Genomic DNA, 22556 nt, shown 5'->3' on the forward strand with positions numbered 1-22556 from the left:
CCAGATACATTTATTGGTGCGAATCATACAAGTTCAGGGTTTTTAAATTATATTGTGGTGACCCACTCCTCTACGCAGTCCAGGTACATTTTTTGGTGCGATTAAGACCAGTTGATGGTTTTCTTATTATATTGTGGTGCCCCACTCATCTACGCAGTCCAGATACATTTATTGGTGCAAATCATACAAGTTCAGGGTTTTTAAATTATATTGTGGTGACCCACTCCTCTACGCAGTCCAGGTACATTTTTTGGTGCAATTAAGACCAGTTGATGGTTTTCTTATTATATTGTGGAGACCACTCCACTGCGCAGTCCAGAAAGATACCTCAATGCAACGTTTTGGACTAATAACTATATTGTGAGGTGTTCAGAATACACTGTAAATTAGTGGAAATGCTTGTTATTGAATGTTATTGAGGTTAATAATAGCGTAGGAGTGAAAATAAGCCCAAAAACTTGATTTTTGAACTTTTTATGCTTTTTTCAAAAAAAATCTGAATCCAAAACCTTAAATCCGAACCAAAACCTTTCGGCAGGTGTTTTGCGAAACAAATCCGAACCCAAAACATCACTAAAATCCGAATCCAAAACACAAAACACGAGACACCAAAAGTCGCCGGTGCACATCCCTATAATAAACAGCTAAGGATAGCATCTGGCAGTTTGTTTTGTTAATTATCCTATATATTATTGTGATAATTGTTTGTATAATTTCCCTGAGCTTTTAGTATCTTGAAATCTGCTGAATACAACAACTTCTATAATAGTTTAATTTTTCCTTCAGAATAACATATGTTGACTTAATGCAATGGCCCTGGCAAATTATATTTTTCTTTGCCTCTTCTTATATCATATGATATCATATGATATCATCTTATATCTTATATCTGTGCAGCCTCGATAATGGCATCAACCCTGTTACCCTCTACACATTTTTCCTGATTCGGTTCCACAAGAAACAGGTTCTCTAATTTATTTAAAATAAATTACTTTGTCATGATACTCTAGTCAGTCTTGAACTGATGGATATCAATATACCATGGCTGTTGTTTTATTGGTATCACAAAGTTTTGTGCTGCATAGGATCATAGTACCTATGTAGACAATAGAGATGCTCAGGCTCGGTTCCCCAAGAGCCGAACACACCCGAACTTAGCAGATCCGAGTGCCGAGCAGAACCTGCTCAGTACTTTTGCACTCCCTCGGAATTGAGAGCGAGGCAAAACTTCATTACGTCATCGGATCTCGCGAGCTTTGGATTCTATAAGTACCGCCCTCCACAGCGATCCAGCACCATTTTACAGAGGGACACAGAAAGGGTAGCACAGTTCTTGACAGTCTGTAGTGCAGTTGGGCAGCATCACAGGTAGAAAATAAAGAAGAGGGGTAGCAGTGTTCTTCAAAGTCTCCAGTGACATTCAGGAGAGTTCCATTGCTCCATTGCTAATTGTCATTGCTGAAATAGAAATAATAGGGCTGGCAGGCTTGGTCTTCTAAATCTGCAGTCATTTAGTACTGTGTTATATAGGTAACACACAAAGAGGAGAGCTCCATTGCTCCATTGCTAATTGTCATTGCTGAAATAGAGATAATAGGGCTGGCAGTCTTGGTCTAAATCTGCAGTTACATTTTGCTGTACTATAGCCCCCTCAGAAACAGGAGAGGTGGCAGGGTTCAGTGCTGAAACAGAAATTATAATAATAGGGCTGTCAGTGTTCTTAAAAGTCTCCAGTGACTCTGTATGAGCTATGGCACAGTCTTCTGTGCCATAGCTCATACAGAAACAGGAGGGGTGGCATTGTTCTTGTCACTCTCCAGTCTCAGCCATGACTATACTAATCCCTATACCTCATGTGCTAAAGCCTATGTTCAAGTGCATAGTGATTTTAAGTCAGGGAAACAAAACTGTAAATAAAAAGCTTGTCCTTTTTAATTGAAAAAAACACCTCTCTAATAAAGGTGAAAGTTTACTGAAGAAAAACATAAAATTGTCAACATGCCATTCTACCCAAAATAATACCAAGCATACCATCATCAGCTAGCTCCCTTCTCTCAGCTAGATCTCAGCACCTGCAATCTACACTGTCATTCACCCTCATCAGTGTGTACATCATCCTCAAACAATACTAATTCATCCCCGCTGGAATCCACCATCACATAATTCTCTGTACTTTGATGTAATTGCCAGTAATGGCCTTCCTCATGGAATTTGTAGTTCATTTTACGGAAGAGCTGTCATGATTTTTGGGCAATTCTTTTAGACTAGACCAAATGTCAAATTGTTGTTCAGACCCCTCTGCATCACCACTGGGTGTCTTAGGAAAGTGAAGTTTTTTTCCTAGCAGCAATTTCCAGAGAAACTGAAGGAGGAGATGTCATTGTGTCATATACCACTTGAGCTGTCAGCTTGCTGACCAGGAGCTCATTGCATCTCTTGAGATCTGGGTCAGTTGGATAGAAAGGGAAGACATAGCTCTTAAACCTAGGATCAAGCACAGTTGCCAAAATGTACTGATCAGATTTCAAGATGTTGATAACGCTTGGATTCTGGCGAAGCGAATAAAGTACTTAATCTACAAGTCCAACATAATTAGCCTTATTGCTTTGTTTTATTTCCTCCTTCAAATTCTCCTGCTGCTTTTCAAAAAGTCTAATTAGGGGAATCACTTGAGTCAAGCTAACAATGTCTGCACTCTCTTCACAGGTGACTACTTCAAGTGGTTTCAGCATCTTGCACAACACGGAAATTATTCTCCACTGCGTTGGACTAAAGTACATTCCCCCTAAATTCTATTGTTCTTGCAGCTGCTGATGCATTCTCCTACATGCTGTTGCAGAATCCCGAAAATGACCCTAAATATTTTGGGACACAGACAGCATCTCCTGCATGTCATTGTCATTCTTTTAAAAGTTTAGGACCACCAAGTTCATTGTGTGAGCAAAACAGGGAATGTGATGGAATTTCCCCCTGTAATACTCTAACAATATTGGTGGCATTATCAGAAATCACATATCCTCATGGGAGTACAAGCAGGATAAACCATGTTGCAATGACATCCCTAAGTTTTTCAAACAGGTTGTCAGAGGTATTACCTCTGACCTGCGCCACCTCTCATTCCTGCCTTCAAGACTTCTCCCATGCTACTCCCCACTTATTGAATTCCCTACCACGCTCAATCAGACTTTCCCACAGACTTCAAATCTTTAAATGCTCTTTGAATACCCATCTCTATTTTAGAGGTGACCTTATCCTTGATAACACTACTCACACTAATGCACCCTCACAAATATCAGCTGTGCCCTCTTCCCTTTAGAATGTAAGCTCTCTAATGAGCAGGGTCCTCCATACCCTATGTTTTCATGTCTCCATTAATTTTGTCTGCCTTTTCTGTTCCTGTTTTAAGTATGTCTTGTTTTATGTATGTCCTTGTCTTCCCTACTGTACGGCGCTGTGGAGCACTGTGGTGCTTTACAAATCTACAATACAAAAAATAATAATAATAATATGCCTCTAATACCACTTTCATACTGCCGCCCCGGCAATATCCCGGGTTGTTAACCCGGGATATTGCCGGGGCACAGGGCAGTATAGATAAGAAGATTCCCGGGTCGGGCGGATTCATACTGCACCTGCCCGACCCGGGTTTTAGAAAAAAAAAAGTGTAAAAAAAGATTTTAATTAAAATTTCTAATGGACTAGAAATGACGTCATTTTAGTACCCAGAGGTCCCCCTAACAGCCGGCAACGCACCGGAGACACCGCTGGCTGAAAATAAGTTAAGTAAACATTTGTTATGTATTTTTTATTAATTAAAATCTTTTTTTTTTACTTCCCCATTTTTTTTTTTTACAGTATGAATGGTGAGACCCGGGAATTACACGGGTTGCACCATTCAAACTGCAGGCGAGCGGGGTCCAACCTGGGAATTACCCTTCGCAAAATCCCGGGTCTAAGTCCCGGGATTTTAGACCTGGGATTTTGTGGTTGGACTATTCATACTGCACCAAGACCCGGGTTTTTCAGCGTGCCTCTGCAAAAACCCGGGTTTTTGGTGCAGTATGAATGGGGTATTAGTGAAGCAGATGATACACAGAGTAGCCTGCCTCTGAAAAATATGACGTTCTTGGGTACATGCCATTGCTGTCCCTGCTGGTGAAGGCAAATCACCAACCCAGTGGGCTGTCACAATCATATAATCTTTAGTTTACCCAGTTCCGTTTGTCCACATATCTGTGGTTAAGTGTACAGTGGGTAGAATGGCATTTTGTAGCACAATAATTACATTTATACAGACCTTCTGGTAGAGGTGAGGAATAGCTTTTCTAGTAAAATGGTGTCGTGATGGAATTTGGTAACGGGGACAGAAGACCTCAAGTAACTGTCTAAAACCATCATCATCATCACCATTTATTTATATAGCGCCACTAATTCCGCAGCGCTGTACAGAGACCTCATTCACATCAGTCCCTGCCCCATTGGAGCTTACAGTCTAAATTTCCTAACACACACACACACAGACAGACAGACAGAGAGAGAAACTAGGGTCAATTTGATAGCAGCCAATTAACCTACTAGTATGTTTTTGGAGTGTGGGAGGAAATCGGAGCACCCGGAGGAAACCCACGCAATCACGTGGAGAACATACAAACTCCGCACAGATAAGGCCATTGTCGGGAATTGAACTCATGACCCCAGTGCTGTGAGGCAGAAGTGCTAACCACTAAGCCACCGTGCTGTCCAGCTGCATTAATAGTGGATATTGGACGCATATCTAATAGTAGCATAGTCGCCATGGAGTCTGTGATCCGCTTTGCGACTGAGTGGGAGCTTTCATACTTGCTTCCTCTTGCAAAGGACAGTGTAACAGTAAGTTGTAGTAAACTACTAGTAGTCTTCTTCTTGGTCTGCTTCTGGGTTGAAGATCCACCCCCAGCAGCAGTGGGCCTAACGCTCAAGAATTCTTCTGAGGAGTTCTGGATAGGGGAGGAGTCATCTCGCCTTAGAAACTTGGATGCAGGACTAACTCCGATCACTTGTGAGGATGTTGATGATGAAGGTGTTGGGGGTGTAGATTGCAGGTGTGGAAATCTAGATGAGAGAAGGGAGGTAGCTAATGCTGATGCTGGACTGCTTGTTGTTATTTTTTAGCATAAGTTTCTGATTTTCACAAAAGCTTTCCATGAACACACCTCAAATTGTGCAACATGGATGAGGTTCCTAAATGGTTAAGGTCCCTACCTCTACTGACTGTAGCTTTACAATGCTACAAATGGCTAGACAACTGTTTGTTAGGATTTGTGTAAAAATAATTCCACACATTAAAAAAGGTGGATTTTTTTGTCTTATACCCAGGCATGACAATGGCCTTCTTCTTATCACTGGCAAGAACTTCTGCAGTCTTTGTTTGAAAGCATATGAAAATAATATTGTGACCTGTGAGGTGGTCAAAATTAACTGCAAATGACTTGAAATTAGTGTTATTGAGGTTAATAATTATAATGTAGGGGAAAAAAAGCAAAATTATGATTTTATCAACAAAAAATAGGGATTTTAGAAAAAAAATAGGGATCCAAAACCAAAATCAAAACACGCAAGGGCGGTTTTGCCAAAACCAAAACACAAAGTTAATCCAGATCCAAAACCAGAACACGGGGGTCAGTGAGCATCTCTAGTAGACAATTGTCAAAGATAACTCATTTGTCCAATATTAGTACTTTTCCTTATAAAACTGGTGATTTGCAGACTATACTGTATGGGACTGACTAAGATGAATGTGCTTGCTTACCATAAAACTATTACATAATAACATTGAATATAATCAAATACGTACACTAGTAGATTTGGTAAAAAGGCCACAGTCCTCTTGTTCAATTATTCAAGTTCAATTAACATAACATTGTAAACATGATATCACATAATAAACATGTATTTAACTAAACTGCAGCACCGCCTTACCGACCTAAGATGCACTTAAAATTTCCTGACACCATTAAAATTAAAGACTTTTGGCACTACAAGTGTCAGCATGCACATGAGCACTTGTAGTGCAACAAGTCTGCATTTTAAATGGTATCTCCATCAGGAAATTTTAAGTGTTGTCACATAATAAAAATATACATATTGCCCCACTGTTGTTTAAATAGTAAGCCACTGTTATAAAAAAAAACATACATTCATTCTATAATTACATTTGGGCCAATAATTTATTATCAAAATAAATTGTCCCCTGTAATTCCAAATCATCTTTGCACCTCTACAACATAAAGATGGTTTATTTAAACTTCAATTGTGCCTCCTGTTATATTAACATGCAGTGTAACAGTGTGTGTTTGCCAAACTCGCCTATAGAAAGCAGCGAGTTGTATCTGGAGATTTTGAATTCAAATTCTGGCGAGTTTGCAAAATCGCAGCTTCATACATTTGGAGATTTGTATGGCTATTGTGGAAAAAACTGGATCGCGATTTGTTGCGATTTTGGAAACGGCGTTTTTGAAAGAAATACATCTCTGGCGATTTTACATCAAGTCACTGGTTAATAAATCAGCAATAAAATCGCTGGGAATTCAAATTTGCAGTTTGATACATTTACTCCATAGTGTAGAAATAGACTTTACTATTTTCATCCATAGGCCTCATATTATCCAGGAAGCAAATTGTCTTCAAAACTGTCTTTGACCAAACTATAATTGCATCTAAAAACATTAGGTTAATTTGATAGCATGAATTAAGATGATATATGGTCTGGGAAAATAAGTTTTTGTTGACCTGATTCAGTTGATTACCCTATCCCACTTCAGACCTCTTTCCCAAAAAAGAACAGTTTATAGGCTGGATGACTAATGCTAAATTTTTCCCCATATCTGCTTTGCTGTTCTCGCTGTTTTGTCCAAACAACATATGAGTAGCTGATGATCCATATTATCCTTAACACTGCACCTGCACGAATAACAGAGTTAGTAAACAACCAAATGAGGACTGACATAAACACAAATATTATTTAATTCCCTTCTATCTATTTGCTTAATTATAACTAATGGGCTTATTTTAGATTGTAAGCTCATGTGGGCCATTTGTTTCATGTCATTGTGTGTAATTTGTTTGTGTCATGATCCCCTCAATGTACAGCACTATTTAATATGACAGTGCTTTATAAATAAACAATAAAAATAACAATAGAATACCTAAACTGGCTGTTTCTGTAGCAGCACATATTCTAAATGAATGGGATGCAAAACTTATCTGATGTGAACCTAGAATTCCCAAACATGAACATACGAAAAATATTTTTAAGAACCAGAGTCTAATAGTAGTTGGAAAGAAATGCAGATAGAGATAGGATCACTAGAACTAAGAATGGGCAGAGTCAGCTGGGTATGGTACAAAGGAAGGCAGTTCAGTACAAAAGGGTTAAGGCAAAGTCGTGGACAAGCCAGTAACAATACAGGTGTAGAGGGTGGCTGTAGACAGGATGCAGTAGGAAGCAGCAGCAACTATATTACGGGGCTAGGAGAGGAAGTGACAGGGCCAGGCGTATACAGGAAGTTATGGGGTGGGGCTAGAACATGATACAACATCAAGGTAACAGCTAGACTGAGCTGAATATAAGACAAAAACAAGGAGCATCAGCCTACAGGGCAGGAGCTCTGAGCTCAAATCCCTCCTTCCAGAATGTTATCTGGATGTCTCATGAGCTGGTTTCTTGGAATATTGGGAAGATGAAACTCTCTAGATAATCTACAAGCATGAATGTTTTCTGCCGGCTCCCAAGAATCCTCTTCTGGAGCATATCGTTTTCATTTATTTAAATATTTTTGTGAATTCTAGAGTCAAGAAACTTCTCTGCATTAAATTCTTCTACCCCTTGAATAATGACAGCTGGTGGTGGCGTCAAATTTCTTCCTGAAAAGGGGTTCTCATGCAATGGTTTAAGTAGAGAAATATGAAAAACCAGGTGGATCATAGAGACTGGAAAGTAACTTGGTCTAATAAACTTTTGAACGAGTTTGAGAAAAGTTATTGGGTGCTTGAGGTCTTTAGTGGAAAACCATACTTTGTCTGTCTGTGGCTTGTTTATAATGTTCCTGAGCTTCTCTCAAAGTCTCAATTAGCCTCTCTTATGTACATTTTAGGGAATTCCACGAAGTATGAATATTTCCTGAATTACTAATTGTGGTCTGGTCAGCAATGGGTATTCTTTTAGTCAGGTCAAAATGAACCATCTTAGTAAGACTGTCTACTACAACCAGGATTGTTGTCTGTCAGCTATGAAATGTAACTCCAAGGGCAAGATGGAATAGGAAGAGGTTGAAGCAAACCCAATGGGGAGTTGCGTGGAATCTTGTTTCCGACATACTTCAGCCATGATGAAACATATTTCTTCACATTTCTTTTTTAAATTTGGTCACCGGAAAGAGTATACTAACAATTTTTGAGTTTTATATATTCCTAAATGACCAGCAAGTTTATAGCTATGGTCTAATTTTAACACCTAATCCTGCTGGCACATTGAGGTAATGAAGTTGGAGTTGAGTCCATTAGCCATTGTGGAACAATAAATTAACATCCACAGAAGGATGATTAAGGATGATTAAGAACAGATCCATCTTTTAGAAGAATGAACCTATAGTAAACACAGGGGTGTAAGATAGAATCCTTCTTTTCAACAAAAAAAAACCTCACCTGCAGGAGACGTGAAATGAAAACGTCTTTAAATTTTGATACAGGAATTCCAATAAGACTTTTAACTCTGCTTCAGAAAGAGAATAACTATGCCCACAAGGTATTGATCATCCTGGTAACAGCTCAATGGAACTGTCATAAGTGTGATTAGGATATTTAATTATATTATTTAGACAGGGAAATGCTTAATGCCTCGGGCTATCACAGTATAAAAAAAGATTCTCAGCACAGCATCTCTGTTTTCATTAATACTGAAAGATCTCCTAATAACATCAATTTGCATGGTTTCAGGTGAGGCATTTTAACTGTCTAATCATTGGTCCTTAAATGCTATACAGCTAAAAGGTACATTCTGATGCCACTGAGTGATAGTTGGAGTCTATAAATAGCGGGTATGTGTGCCCAAATATTAAAGATGACAGCCACCACTATCAGGAGGCATTGGAGGCACCTGAGAAGAACCTGTCCAGCGAGAGCAGCAGGCCAGACCTCAGTAAGTACACCAGAACATCTGGAAAGTGTCCCCTCTTAAGGGTGTACACAGGAAAAGAGGCAGGCTGCGTTGGGGGCAGTGGGGCATAAGCCCTTCGGGCTGGTCCCAAAATAGGCTACCTTGGGATGGGTCACTGGGTCACCTGCATGCTTCTCCTTTAAAATGATCCTAATAGGCTGCTGAGTGGAGTCTTGCCCCCCCAGGCTACAATTTGCCAGCCCTCCCCTGGTAATAAATACCTGCACTGAGATGATACAGATAGTAATATGAACTTTGAGGAATCATGAAGAGTTTACTCCAATTAAGTGAAGCGTGCAGGGGAGAGCCTGCTCATTTTACACACTAGGGTAACTCAATAATATTTGAAAGCTGACAGGCACTTAAGACTCAGCCTGTCAGATACAGTATTAGTTGGGGGCAATGGGAAATTTTTGCAGGACAGGCTATGGCCTGAAAGTGAAGGTGGGGTTATAGGTCCCAGTAAACCTCCCTAAACACCCGATAGGACAATTCAAATGGATATTATTGCAAAAGACATAAATGATGTGTTAATTATAGTTATAATAAATTAACTTATTGGGGTGGGTGATTTGGGTATAAAATGCACAAGTCCTTTGCACAAATTATTATTAGATTGGCAAATTGTATAAAATGGTGCATGGCTGTAATTGTTGCATAACTCCCTGACAACTCTTCACTGAATGGAGAACAATGCAGCATCCAGTATTTTGTACAAAAAAAAAACATTTGCATCTGCTAATGACAAGAGAGGCCCCAATAGCTGAACACACCACAATACGTTTGTGTGTTTGCACAGAGCACTCACCTCGTAAAGGATTAAAGTTTTGTCGGGCCATTTTTCATCAGCCAATTGGATCCACAGGGGAGGTTCATAGGATTCCCTACATCGGTCCCTCCTTTGAAAATTCTGCCTCTTTTGTTGCACAAAATCCCTTCCTCCTTTTTTACTGTAAATGGTTTTGTTTAATGCATGCATGTTACTAATTTCTTTTCTCCCTCCTTGCAAAAGAGGCACAGTTGGCAAAAAGCATTGTGGTCAGTGGCTAATACAAGGCACATTCGTTTATTGGATTTGCTTCCCACTTCAAGGTACTTTGGCTCGTGGTCCTTTGTGCAGGGACCCCTCGACCTGTTTGTGTGGAGACGTCATTGTGAGTCCACAGAGTGCGTTGTTTCTCTGATGCCCGGTCAAGCACCGGCCATTTAGTAAGGGATGTTGTCCTTGGTTTTAGTGGATTCCAGGTCAGTTGGCCCTCCATTCATTTGGTTTAGTATTAGTCTGTTTAGTTGAACTCATATTTTTGTAATTAAAACTGCAGCCTTTTTGCCAAATTCATATAGGTGTCCGTGTTTTATTTCAGAAATAGAGTGATAAGTTTAACATGATATAACAGGTTTATTGTGCAGTAGAAAGAAGCAGCAACATTATGCAGTTTATGTTATATAGTTAAGTGGTGGTTATAATAAGTCAAAATTCCAAACACTAAAAAATGTATCTTTTACATAAATAAGACGGTCTTCAGCTGTGTATTTCTTCCCCTGATTAGCAATCTAATACAACCCTGCAAGACCTGATTAACACTCCCCTGATAATTACCCAGTACTCATTTTACCCATGATGCAAACAGGCCAATTTGAAGAAATACAACATTTTGCAAACTGTGCACAAATAAGCAACAATGGGCCTTTGTATAGTAAGGGATTTGGATTTTGCTGACACATATAAATACTTAAATAAGTACTGCGGGAATGAAGAACTTGCTTGCAAGTGAAATCTGTAAGCATCTGTTTTTTTCCCAAAAAATTACTTATTTATGAAGCATGAAACATAAAGGTTACGTGAACAAACATTAACATTAGTTTGTTAACTAACAGCTGTAGGGAGAAAAACAAATGCAAAATATCTATAGCACACAAAAAATCAAGAATGGACACCCTTGTGCCTTAATTTGCGCAAGTGATCTTGCATTCCCACCAAGGGAATGTAAGGCAGAGTGAGAGGGCTCCTTGCAAAGTAAGCAGTTGGTGCACTAGTACAGCTAGATTTTTGTGGGGCAGCACAGAAAAAAATATTTTGTTTTGTTGGAGAAAGATTATTGGAGAGGGATACATTTTTAGGGATGATCCTTGATTTTGTGGAGAGGTGTGTGGCCATTTCCACTCCTCAAAGAACTTGAATTTTGCACCAGTTCTGTGCTGGAAGTTTTTGGGTCTAGTTCTGTAGATTTAATGCAACATTTTCATTGCGTCTCAATGTTGCATTTTGGTGGAGAAGCCCAATGCCAGCCAAAATCCAAGAAACATTTATATTACTGAAATAGGTATACTAAAGGGGGATTTTTCCCCTCCCTACACACCTAGACACACTTTGCAGAAAAGCCTCCTGAGGGTGGAGAGTAGGTGCGCTCCTTGATGTACAGTGGATGGACCATGCAAGCGCAGTGGTGAAAATATATTTTGTAGTGTGTCTCATGGGGCTCATTTAGAGTTTCTGTAATAGTAAATCCAGCTAGAAAGTCCAATTTTGCACCTTGGCATAACCATGTCGTGCTGCATGGAGGTCAAATTTATAATGTGCAGACAGATTTAAAGTTGCAAAAGGGCGTATCCTAGCTCAACTCCAAGTATAAAAATAAATCATCCTGTATTTGTGCTATAAGCAAAAGAAGGCCATATTTTTGGTACAAACAATAACAAAATTTCATTTGCACCTCTTAAATTACAACATGGTTTGTCCAGGGGCAAATTTGTACTCTTTTCCTAACTCTAAATGTGCCTCCAGGCAGGGGCGGGCTGGCCCGGGTGGCTGGGGGGCAGCGGCTTCCCGGGCCGCTCAGTCTTAGCGCTGATAGGGCTGGGCGGCAGGCCGGCCAGCCACCCCCCGGATAAATTATTTCCTTTTTTCCCCGGCGGCCACATCCCATGACACAGGATGCGGCCGCGTCAGCGCACAGGCGGCCGCATCACATGACACGCGATGCGTCTGTCCGCCCCCCGGTCTCATATCTGCCGGCCCGTGCCTGCCTCCAGGTGTTCTTTGTAAATGACCTCGTATATCTTTGGAATCATTTGGACTTCCAATATCTTTCTTTAAACAAAGTCTTTTGAAGTAAGGTTAAGAGTGATTATAAACTCTGCCAATAGAGCTCCTTGTGGAATGGTTTGGTGGTGTGCATTTGGAAAAAAGTATAAATCAAACAATAAACGCAATGAATCAGACGGATCAGTAAAAGTTGGTCTTTAATTCTGTAATAGTTCACTTACCTTCACCTATTAGCGATAGAACAATGTAACGTGCCTCTAAAATTAAAATGCTTTGTACATATTCAAGTAATGTTTATTTGTATCCTGTATTTGTAAAAAAAAATGACATTTCAGGAATATATTTAACTTTATTTTTATGACTGTAGGTACAATGAATGCCATTTAACCTTTGTTTATCAATCTCTGGATAGCTTTTGGATTCTAATTGGGCTAATAACTTTTGATATGCAAAAGAAGTTTGAAAGCTAGCTCCTTTTATTTTTATAAAACATACTGAAATGTCTTAAGCAAGCATGGGATTTTTAACAATTCAGAGGACTGCATATTTCCATGTCAATGAAGTTCTCTATTTTTTATGCTATTGTGGGGCCTTTTTATTATTGAGAGCCCTATTGCAGCAATAAGTCTAATGATAATCTATAATTTAACCAAAAGTTATTCCCAGGGCAGCTGAATGATACTCATCTGCCTGGCGATACTGGCCCTTTATAAAAGTTGTAAAACATAAACTATTGTTAAGTATTATAGAATTTAAAAAACGCAACTGCAACAACAAAATAATTACCTAAATCCCAATTGTAAATCGCTGTGGAATCTGTTGGTGCTATATCAATAAATGTTGATGATGATGAATTGCGGTCATTCAAACTATAGGACCATTTCAATTAGCCTTAAGGTTCCTTAGTAACCTCACAGCTATGTTTTCTGCGCTCATTTCTGGGAATTACACTAATGAAAACATTGATCATTTTTGCTTGCACCTAATTTAAAAAAATTAAACAATACAAAAAATGCTTTTTTCTCAGAATGAAGCTTTTTTTTTATTATTTTGACCTGTGATGAAGATAACAGAACAGGTATTATGGTGGTTCAGACTATTTATCTCTTGCACAGATGGATACACCAGGGTTTGGCTATAGAGACTGGTAACTGTGGTGTTTTGTTACCCCTGATTTTTATGTTACAGTGTTTTACAGTTTGACTGTTTAAACTGTTCTTTAAAACTGCTATAGCTCTGTTGGTGCATTTTGTTTTAAATAAACTTTAGTATTCCTTTATTCAGATATTTACCTTGATGTGAAAATACTTTGCCATGTTCCTGGCATGGAGGTGGGTGATGGGCTGAAAAGTAGCCCGGTAAGTGCGGACTTGGTGATTGAGTCTCTGACGGTTAACTCTGGTGACACTTTCTTCCGACCGAAGCAGACAAATAGCCTGTAGGCACCCCGTATTTTGACATCTGAACTCAGAACCACTCACCAGCCAGCCATCCAACAAGGTCCTGGTCCTAGTGGATAAGTCCTGGCTGTAGGCAAGGGCTCAACCCATAGGGAAAAGCTACATTTGAAGGCAGAAGGTTAGATTGCATCAGGTATTCTGCAGCAGTTGCATCTGAGAGTGCAATAACACGTGTTGTGATTTGACGAAAACTTATATATTTATTTATTATATATTTATTGTCTGGAGTTGTGTATAGAAAGTGCAGTTGTAATTTCATGGTCCTAGCTCCTGATTGTTGATATTTACTATGATGAGATCTCTCACTGGGTCCAAGACTGGCTCCATTAGCTTAGCTCCAGCTCCAGACCTAAGACAAATGCTCAACTTCAGCTCCTGTACCCCTTGCTTCAGCTCTAGAATAGCTCTATACTGCTGCTTCAGGTGTTTTTTTTATAAGTTCTTGAGTTATTAATACTTTTTTTAGGTTTGGTGTCCATTTTAAGTAAATGTAAAATTTTTGAAGGAATTCTCTAACCAATGTCTATGAAAATATTAATATAATTTTACATTCCATCTGAAAAAACAAGAATGAAGCATCTACAGAAGCTGATCACCAGCTCCAAACTACAGAGATCTGCTCATTTCTGATTTCAGCATCGCTACCACACCAGTTTGGCAGCTCCAGCTCAAAGAAACATAGTGAAAACAACTGATCAGCTCTGATCCAAATCCAGGTCTTTGGAATGATTTCTTGTTGTGGAATTCCATTATTAAAAGAACAATATGATAAGACCTTCCCCCTTTTACAATCCATTGTGAATGCTTCAGCTAGACTATTCTTTCTTTTCTTCCACCCCTCATATGCTGCCCACTCTGTAAATCCCTTCACTGGCTCCCGATTGCTTCCAGAATTAAGTTCAAGCTGCTCATCCTCACCTTCAAGGCCCTCACCAATGCTTGTCCTCCATACATCTCTGGCCTAGTCACACACCCTGCATGACCACTCCGCTCCACCTCTGACCTTCAACTTCCTTCCACCATCATAATCTCCTCCCACTTCTATCTCCCCGATGATGATGACATAACCAGACCCCTAAAGACCATTCTATCCTGCTTGGAGCACCACAATGAATGTAGAATAAAGTTCATTTCATTGAGACAATTCACATTATTGGATTGCAATATTGAGTCTGGGGGGATTTTCAAAATTGAAACAGATGGGCGGTTGCCTACTCTGGATTAATTTCAAATATAAGTGCAGGATCGCAGGAGATCCAAAATAGGTTGAACTTGATGGACTGGTGTCTTTTTTCAACCTCATCAACTATGTTACTATGTTACTATGTTACATGGCACAACTGTTCACTTTTTGGTTTCACATGGGAAGTGAATACAGGAATAGGAATCTGAGACGCCAGACTGAATGCTGCCCAATACCATATTATACATGTTCCTTCCTTCTAGCTGGGGATCAGCAATCACTTTGTGATATGAATATACATAATTACACAGTATCTGGACATACTGTATGCTCCTTTGTGCCCCACTTTTTCAAGCATAGTCCTCATTTTTACTACCAGGAATTTTCATAATAAATGAATTACTAGAATGGTAGATTGTTCACATTAAAAGGATTAGAAGTGGATTTTATAAACTATTTTACAATGTTTAGACAAAAGAGTCATGGGGTGGATATTACAGACACTTTCTGTCACATAGGTGTTGTAGCTATTTATTTTATTTCTTTAATGAATGCATTTATTTTATTAATAAACATTACATTTATGCTTGAGGCTGATTATATCTCATCTAATATAAACCAGGTAAAGCCAATTACACTTGCTATCTTAATTTCTTGTGGCACGATACATATACACTATTTGGCCACACCTGTTAATTATTAAATTGAGGTCTTTCAATCACACTAATTGCCAGAGGTGTATAAAATCAAGCACCTAGCCATGCAGTCTCCCTTTGCAAACATTTGTGATACAAAATTGGTTGTTCTGAATAACTCAGTGGCTCCAAGCGTGGTACTATGATAGGATGTCACCTTTGCAATAAGACGGCTTGTGACATTTCAGCCCTGGTGGACAATTCACAGTCAACTGTAAGTGATATTATTAGAAAATGGAAGCGTTTAGGAGCAACAGCAATTCAGCCACAAAGCGGAGAACCACGTAAAATCACAGAGTGGGGTTAACAACTGCTAAGGCGCATGATACGTGAAAGTCGCAAACGCTGTGCTGATTCCATAGCTGAAGTGTTCCACTGGCGTTAATGTAAGCACAAAAACTGTGCGGTGAGAGCTTACTAGAATAGTCGAGCAGCTGCATACAAGCCTCACATCACCAAGATCAATGCCAAGTGTCAGATGGAGTGGCGTAAAGTACATTGAAACTGGACTGTAGAAACGTGTTCTGTGGAGTGATGAATCACGCTTGTCTGTTTGTCAGTCAGTTTGTCAGTCAGATGGCCTAGTCTGGGTTTGGCAGATGCCCGGAGAACGTTATCTGCCTGAATGCATTAGGACAATTGTGAAGTTTGGTGGCGGAGGGATAATGGTATGGGGCTGTTTTGCAGGGTTTGGGCTAGGCCCCTTATCTCCACTGAAGGGCAATCTTAATGCTTCAGCGTACCAAGTTATTTTGGACAATGCTATATTTCCAACTTTGTGGTAACAGTTTGGGGAAGGCCCTTTTCTATTCCAACATGACTGTGCCCCAGTGCACAAAGCAAGGAATACAAGACATAGTTTTATGAGTTCGGTGTGGAAGAGCTTGACTGACCCACACAGAGTCTTGACCTCAACCCCATCGAACACCTTTGGGATGAACTGGAACGGAGATTGAGAGCCAGGTCTTCTCGTCCAACATCAGTGACTGACCTCATAAATGCTCTACAGAATGAATGTGCACAAATTCCCTCAGAAACACTCCAACATCTTGTGGAAAAGTCTTCCCAAGAAGAGTGGAAGATGTTATCGCTGTAAAAGGGGGACTAACTCCATATTAAAGTATATGTATTTGAATACAATGTCATTACAGCTCCTGTTGGTTTAATGTTCAAGCGTCCGAATACGTTTGTCCATATAGTGTATATACTGTATACTAAATTTGATTCCAGTGGGCATATATAGTAAATGTGGTTTACACCCTGCTTCTAAGAAAATGGACTTAATAGAGGAATGAAAAGATGTTAATTAATAATATCATTTGATTTTTGTTATGAAAATAATTTGGTGGATTTTATTAATATAGTGGCACAGGTCAACGAAAGTCCTAAGAAACGAAAAGTTGACGTTTTAATAGCAAGACAATAAAGTGTTTTGGTCAAAATCCTTTGAGGAAAAGGAATAATAAACTAAATTGATGTCACTTTCATCATTAGGTTAGAATAGATTCAATTTGTTAAAAAAAAAATGAAGATATGTAAAACAGTTTAATTTTTTTTGCTTGTTAAATAGGCTCACCCAAGCAAAGGGACCCAGGTTACTAACGGCGGCAGCAGCAATCCATTTATATATAGGGTGAAGAGAAAACAAAACTTATTGCCAGTGAAAACGCAACTTTGCCCTTTGATAAATGAGCCTCTATATTTGAGGAAGACATAGGAGTCACTTACTTCAATCCCATCTATAAAATATGTAACCCTCCAACATAGACCATTTCTAACAGTGCAGAATGCTTTGATAATATATTTTTTCCATGCAATACATTTCTATTTACACATATTACATATAATTGGAATTAAAAAGTCAGCTTTCTGAAAAGCAATTATACAGAACAGAACAGAAAGGTTTTGCGAAGCAGATATTTACTATGCATTTAAATTATAATTATGATTTGAAGACAGATCTTAGTGCACTAAATGAAACTAGGTTTCCTGAAACAGATGCAAGAGCAAGTAATAGATTTTAGGCAGCTTTAGAACTGGTGAGTTAATCCTCTTGTATAGAATGTAATCAACTTTCACCAAGTGCTGGCCTTTTTCTTGTCTTGATACTAATAAAACAGTGATTAACCTCTTGTGACTTCTTCTATCCTACAATAAGAAAGGATACAGAGGCTTTTCAACCCATGTAATTGTACAACTGTACATAAAACAATGACTTATTTGACATAGCAATGTTTTACAGAGGGTCTTCATATTGATTTTTCCAAAGAAACAAACAGAGGTACTCCCTCACATACTAATTACCACCACATTATACAACAGGACATTTTTCAAAGGAAGATCAGCCTTTAGATACTAATCATCGTTCACATTTGTAGTTTAGAGCATTAGCAAAATAAATAATGTTTTAACTTGATAGATTTGTTTTTCTATTTCTTCACTCTACACTCCCTGTAGAAATATAAATACATATAGAATGAGGAAAAAAGATAATGAACTTCTATTTCACTGTAAATCTGTCAGCCTATCCACAAATATAGACATATATGTAGATAGATAGATAGATAGATAGATAGATAGATAGATAGATAAATGAGCCAAGAATTTATTCATACTTGCTAACTTTTCCTCGTAACCTTCAGGGAAATGCCGAGGGAGGTGGGCGTGTGGGGGACAGGACTTGATAAATCACATCATTTTGCCCCCCTCCCCCCTAGACAATTGTCATAATTTTGGCCAATTACAGTAGGGGGCAGGGCTAAGACAATGCAATATTTTCGTCATTAAGCCCCACCCCCTCCACTTATCTATTACGGGGGCAAGAACCCGGGAGGTTGTCCTGCTCTCCCAGGAGCCCAGGAGGTCTCCCAGAAATGCGGGAGTCTCCTGGACATTGTGGGAGAGTAGGCAACTATGCATTAAAGAAAAGCAGCTAATGAATCTTTAGAGACTGAAGTGTCTTTTACATTTCTGTCTCCATTACTGAAGTCATGTTGTCTTACCTGTCAGTCTTTGATTAAATATTGGTCTCCATGAAAATGGCCACCTTCATAGGCATCAATACATGGACATAGGACATATCTCAGTTCCCGTGCCCCTCCAAGCTTCTAGAGAGACTTGCCTACACTCGCCTCACACGCTTCCTTTCCGCAAACAACCTGTTGGATCCTCTTCAGTCTGGCTTTCGTTCTCAACACTCCACAGAGACTGCGTTGACTAAGGTTGTCAATGATCTGATCACTGCTAAAACTAAACGCCATTACTCTCTCCTAATTCTCCTGGATCTCTCGCCTGCATTTAACACCGTTGACCACTCTCTTCTCATACAAACGCTGCAATCCCTAGGTTTTCAAGACCCTGTTCTATCCTGGTTCTCATCCTACCTTTCTAATCGCTCTTTCAATGTTAATTTCTCTGGGGCCACCTCTGCTCTGCTTCCTTTATCAGTTGGAGTACTCAGTGCTAGGTCCTCTGCTGTTCTCTATCTATACCGCTTCTCTTGGAAATCAATAAGTTCCTTTGGGTTTCAGTATTATCTCTATGCGGATGATACCCAAATTTATCTATCCTCCCCTGATCTCTCGACATCTATTTTGTCCACTGTAACTTACTGTCTTTCTGCCATTTCATCTTGGATGTCCACTCGCCAACTCAAACTTAATCTTTCTAAAACAGAGTTAATAATATTCCCACCCACCAACAAGAGCATACCTGACATTTCTATCTCTGTTGATAACATGACCATAATTCCTACCCCACAAGCTCACTGCCTAGGTGTAATCCTTGACTCACACCTATCCTTTGTTCCCCACATTGACTCTATATCTAAATCATGTTACATACATCTAAAAAACATTTCCAGAATTCGCACATATCTCACGCAAGACACTGCAAAAACCTTAATTTATGCACTTATCATCTCCCGCATTGACTATTGCAATTCCCTCCTTACTGGTCTTCCCCAAAACAGACTCAACCCCCTACAATCTATTTTGTATGCTGCGGCAAGATTGATTTTCCTTGCAAATCGTTTTTCCTCTGTTGAATCACTCTGTATGTCTTTACACTGGTTGTCTGTTTTCTACCGAATCCAATATGAAATACTTTTACTTACCTACAAGGCCATCAACAATGCTGCACCAACATACATCTCCTCTCTTGTCTCAAAATATCTCCCAACTCGGCAACTCCATTCTGCACAAGATCTGCGTCTCTCATGCACCCTCATTACATCCTCCCATTCCCAGTTACAGGACTTTTTTTGGGCTGCACCCACTCTATGGAATTTTCGCACAATAAAACTCTCCTCTGGTCTACAAACTTTCAAGCATTCTCTGAAAACCCACCTCTTCAGACAAGCTTATAATATACCTCAACCACTCTCTTAACCTCACTACATTACCCTATTACCACCTGTTATACAATTACCCCCTGACCAACATTGTTGTGTGACAGGATCATTTCGCTTATGAGTCACTTTTACCTTTGCAGCCTGGCTGGGCCGAAATGCAAAATGTAGACTTAGCCTTAGCCTCATGTGTCAAACTCCCATTGTCCTATAGATTGTAAGCTTGCAAGCAGGGCCTTCTCACCTCTTTGTCTGTTTTACCCAGTTTGTTTTTTAGTTTACTATGTTTGTCCCCAATTGTAAAGTGCTACGTAATATGCTGGTGCTATATAAATAAATGATGATGATGATGATGATAGGACACAATTTCTGAACTGTGTCATCATGCCACAGATAGTGAAGCCAACCACGTCTTGTACTGGCTCAGCATCAGGGAGAATGCCAGACTCTTCAGGGAGTGAGGGAGATCACCCCTATTTCAGGGAATCTCCCTGACATTCAGGGAGAGTTGGCAAGTATGAATTTATTCGACTATTTAGGTAGAAATAACAGGCCTTTCCACAGAACAATCAGAATCGGTTAAATTAAATCACTGGGCATATTTTCCCAAATGAATCACAAAAAGCTTTTTCTTCTTTCCTTGCAATAAGATCTCAGATGGGACAAATTGTCAAGCATTAACTGTGTGTTGTTTGTTATGTGCGTATTGTCGCTAACCAATAACGATTGTCGAACCTCGACAACGCACAAATATTTATTCGCACATAGTAGAATAATATGCTCAAGCGAATTGATAATAAATACAGCCGTTACTTATCGCAGGCGCTCTGGATCCAGTGTGCAGTCATTCAATCCTGAAGTCTGGGGACAAGATGTCTGAACACTAGATGTGAAGCTGCTGCTTATATACACACAAAAATACAATAACACAATGAAGATGGTATAGCTTGCATCTATTGGTCCAGGTCTCAGGAAGGTCCAAGGGGTTGTCAATCATTGGCTAGTTCATCCTAAGGAATCCAAAGGAGGGGGTCACCTCTCCAGGGGGTATGCTCGGCTCTTCCCGCCAAGATTCCTTAGTCTTAAGTAGTTCATAATTCCCTATCATTCATAACTTGTGTATGCACTCTGCGATTCCCTCACAGAGTGAACCAAATAGTAGGATATGTAAAGAGGTTTATTATGATACCACTCATGATATGATTCCTTCAACCTGTTCCGTGTATTTCACTAATATGCATGTAACTCTAATATAACATATAAATACTACTATATTTCGACATAACTGACTATGTGTTGTAACTACTATTAATGTGTACTATTTTATAAGTATGCGTGTTTCTGCTAATGTATGGTAAAAGACCAATTACTGTTGCTGCCACGTGTAGTGGATGCGTACACCCTTTCACGCCGTAGCGCGCCCTTGTATGTCGTAGCGTACCGTACGCATCTTTTTGGACAAAGACAACCAAGTTTGCTCAACTTTAATTGAAATGACTTTATCCAATTAGCTGACTTCGACATGTTATAAAGAAAATGTATATTTAGGGTTACTTGCCTGAAGAGTCCCTGAGAATTTCCTGAACCATCTGCAGAGATCAGATTTAGTAGCCAATCACAAAAATGGTTGCAGTGTGATGCTATAAATAGGCTAAAGGTGTCTCAGACAAGTATTATATAGTCTGGTCCTGCACAAGCTCTTCTAATTGGAAGCAACACTGGAGTGAAGCACTGTCTAAAGTTAAAATATTGTTTATTTTGCTAGTATTCTAAACAACAACTGTGAATGATGATTAGTATCTAAAGGCTGATCTTGCTTTGAAAAATGTCCTGTTGTAGAATGTGGTGGTAATTAGTATGTGATGGAGTATCTCTGTTTGTTTCTTTGGAACAATCAATATGAAGACCTTCTTAAAAACATTGCTATGTCAAAGCAGTCATTGTATTTATTATGTACACCAGAGCAGGATCTGGCTGGTGCAAGTGTCACAAACTTCAGCTGCACTGTTGTGACCCCAACAGTCAAACATATTGTAGTTTGCTGTGAGAACCAGTTCCTATAGACAGATACATATGAAAGGCATAGTTGCAGGGGTCCTTAATGCTGGCGGTGTTGGAGGTTTTGTCCTGGGGAGGTTCGTCTGTGACACTGACATTGTTGACAAATGCATTGAGCAGAGAGACTGTGTAGACACAGCTGTTGCATCATCATAACTGACTCACACCTCAGCAACTATATTAATGCAGCAATCTGCCTGAGTCACTGCCAGATTATTGTTGCCCAGGTGTTGCTCTCTAAACTGGTTTTCTGTGTACAGAATCTTTGGCAGTATACCTGACCACAGTTGCTAATAATTCTGTGGCTCTACTGTGTGCTGAATCTTTGTCATTAACCCTTACCACGGCTACTAATAATTCCTTGCCTGTTTAATAAATCTTTTGTATTTACCCGGACCTCGGTTACTTACACTTACTTGGCTTCCAGATCACGCGCATATGCACCCATTCCCTTTGTAAGAAAGTGGTAGGTCTTCATCCCATGGGAGAACTACCAGGTGTTATATTTCATTATATTGCCTCTGATGAAACAGTGGTCAACACCGAGAAACGCGTCAGTCTAGTTTAATCAGC

This window comes from Mixophyes fleayi, chromosome 4 (assembly GCF_038048845.1).
Source record: "Mixophyes fleayi isolate aMixFle1 chromosome 4, aMixFle1.hap1, whole genome shotgun sequence".
In the NCBI taxonomy this organism is placed as follows: Eukaryota; Metazoa; Chordata; class Amphibia; order Anura; family Limnodynastidae; genus Mixophyes; species Mixophyes fleayi.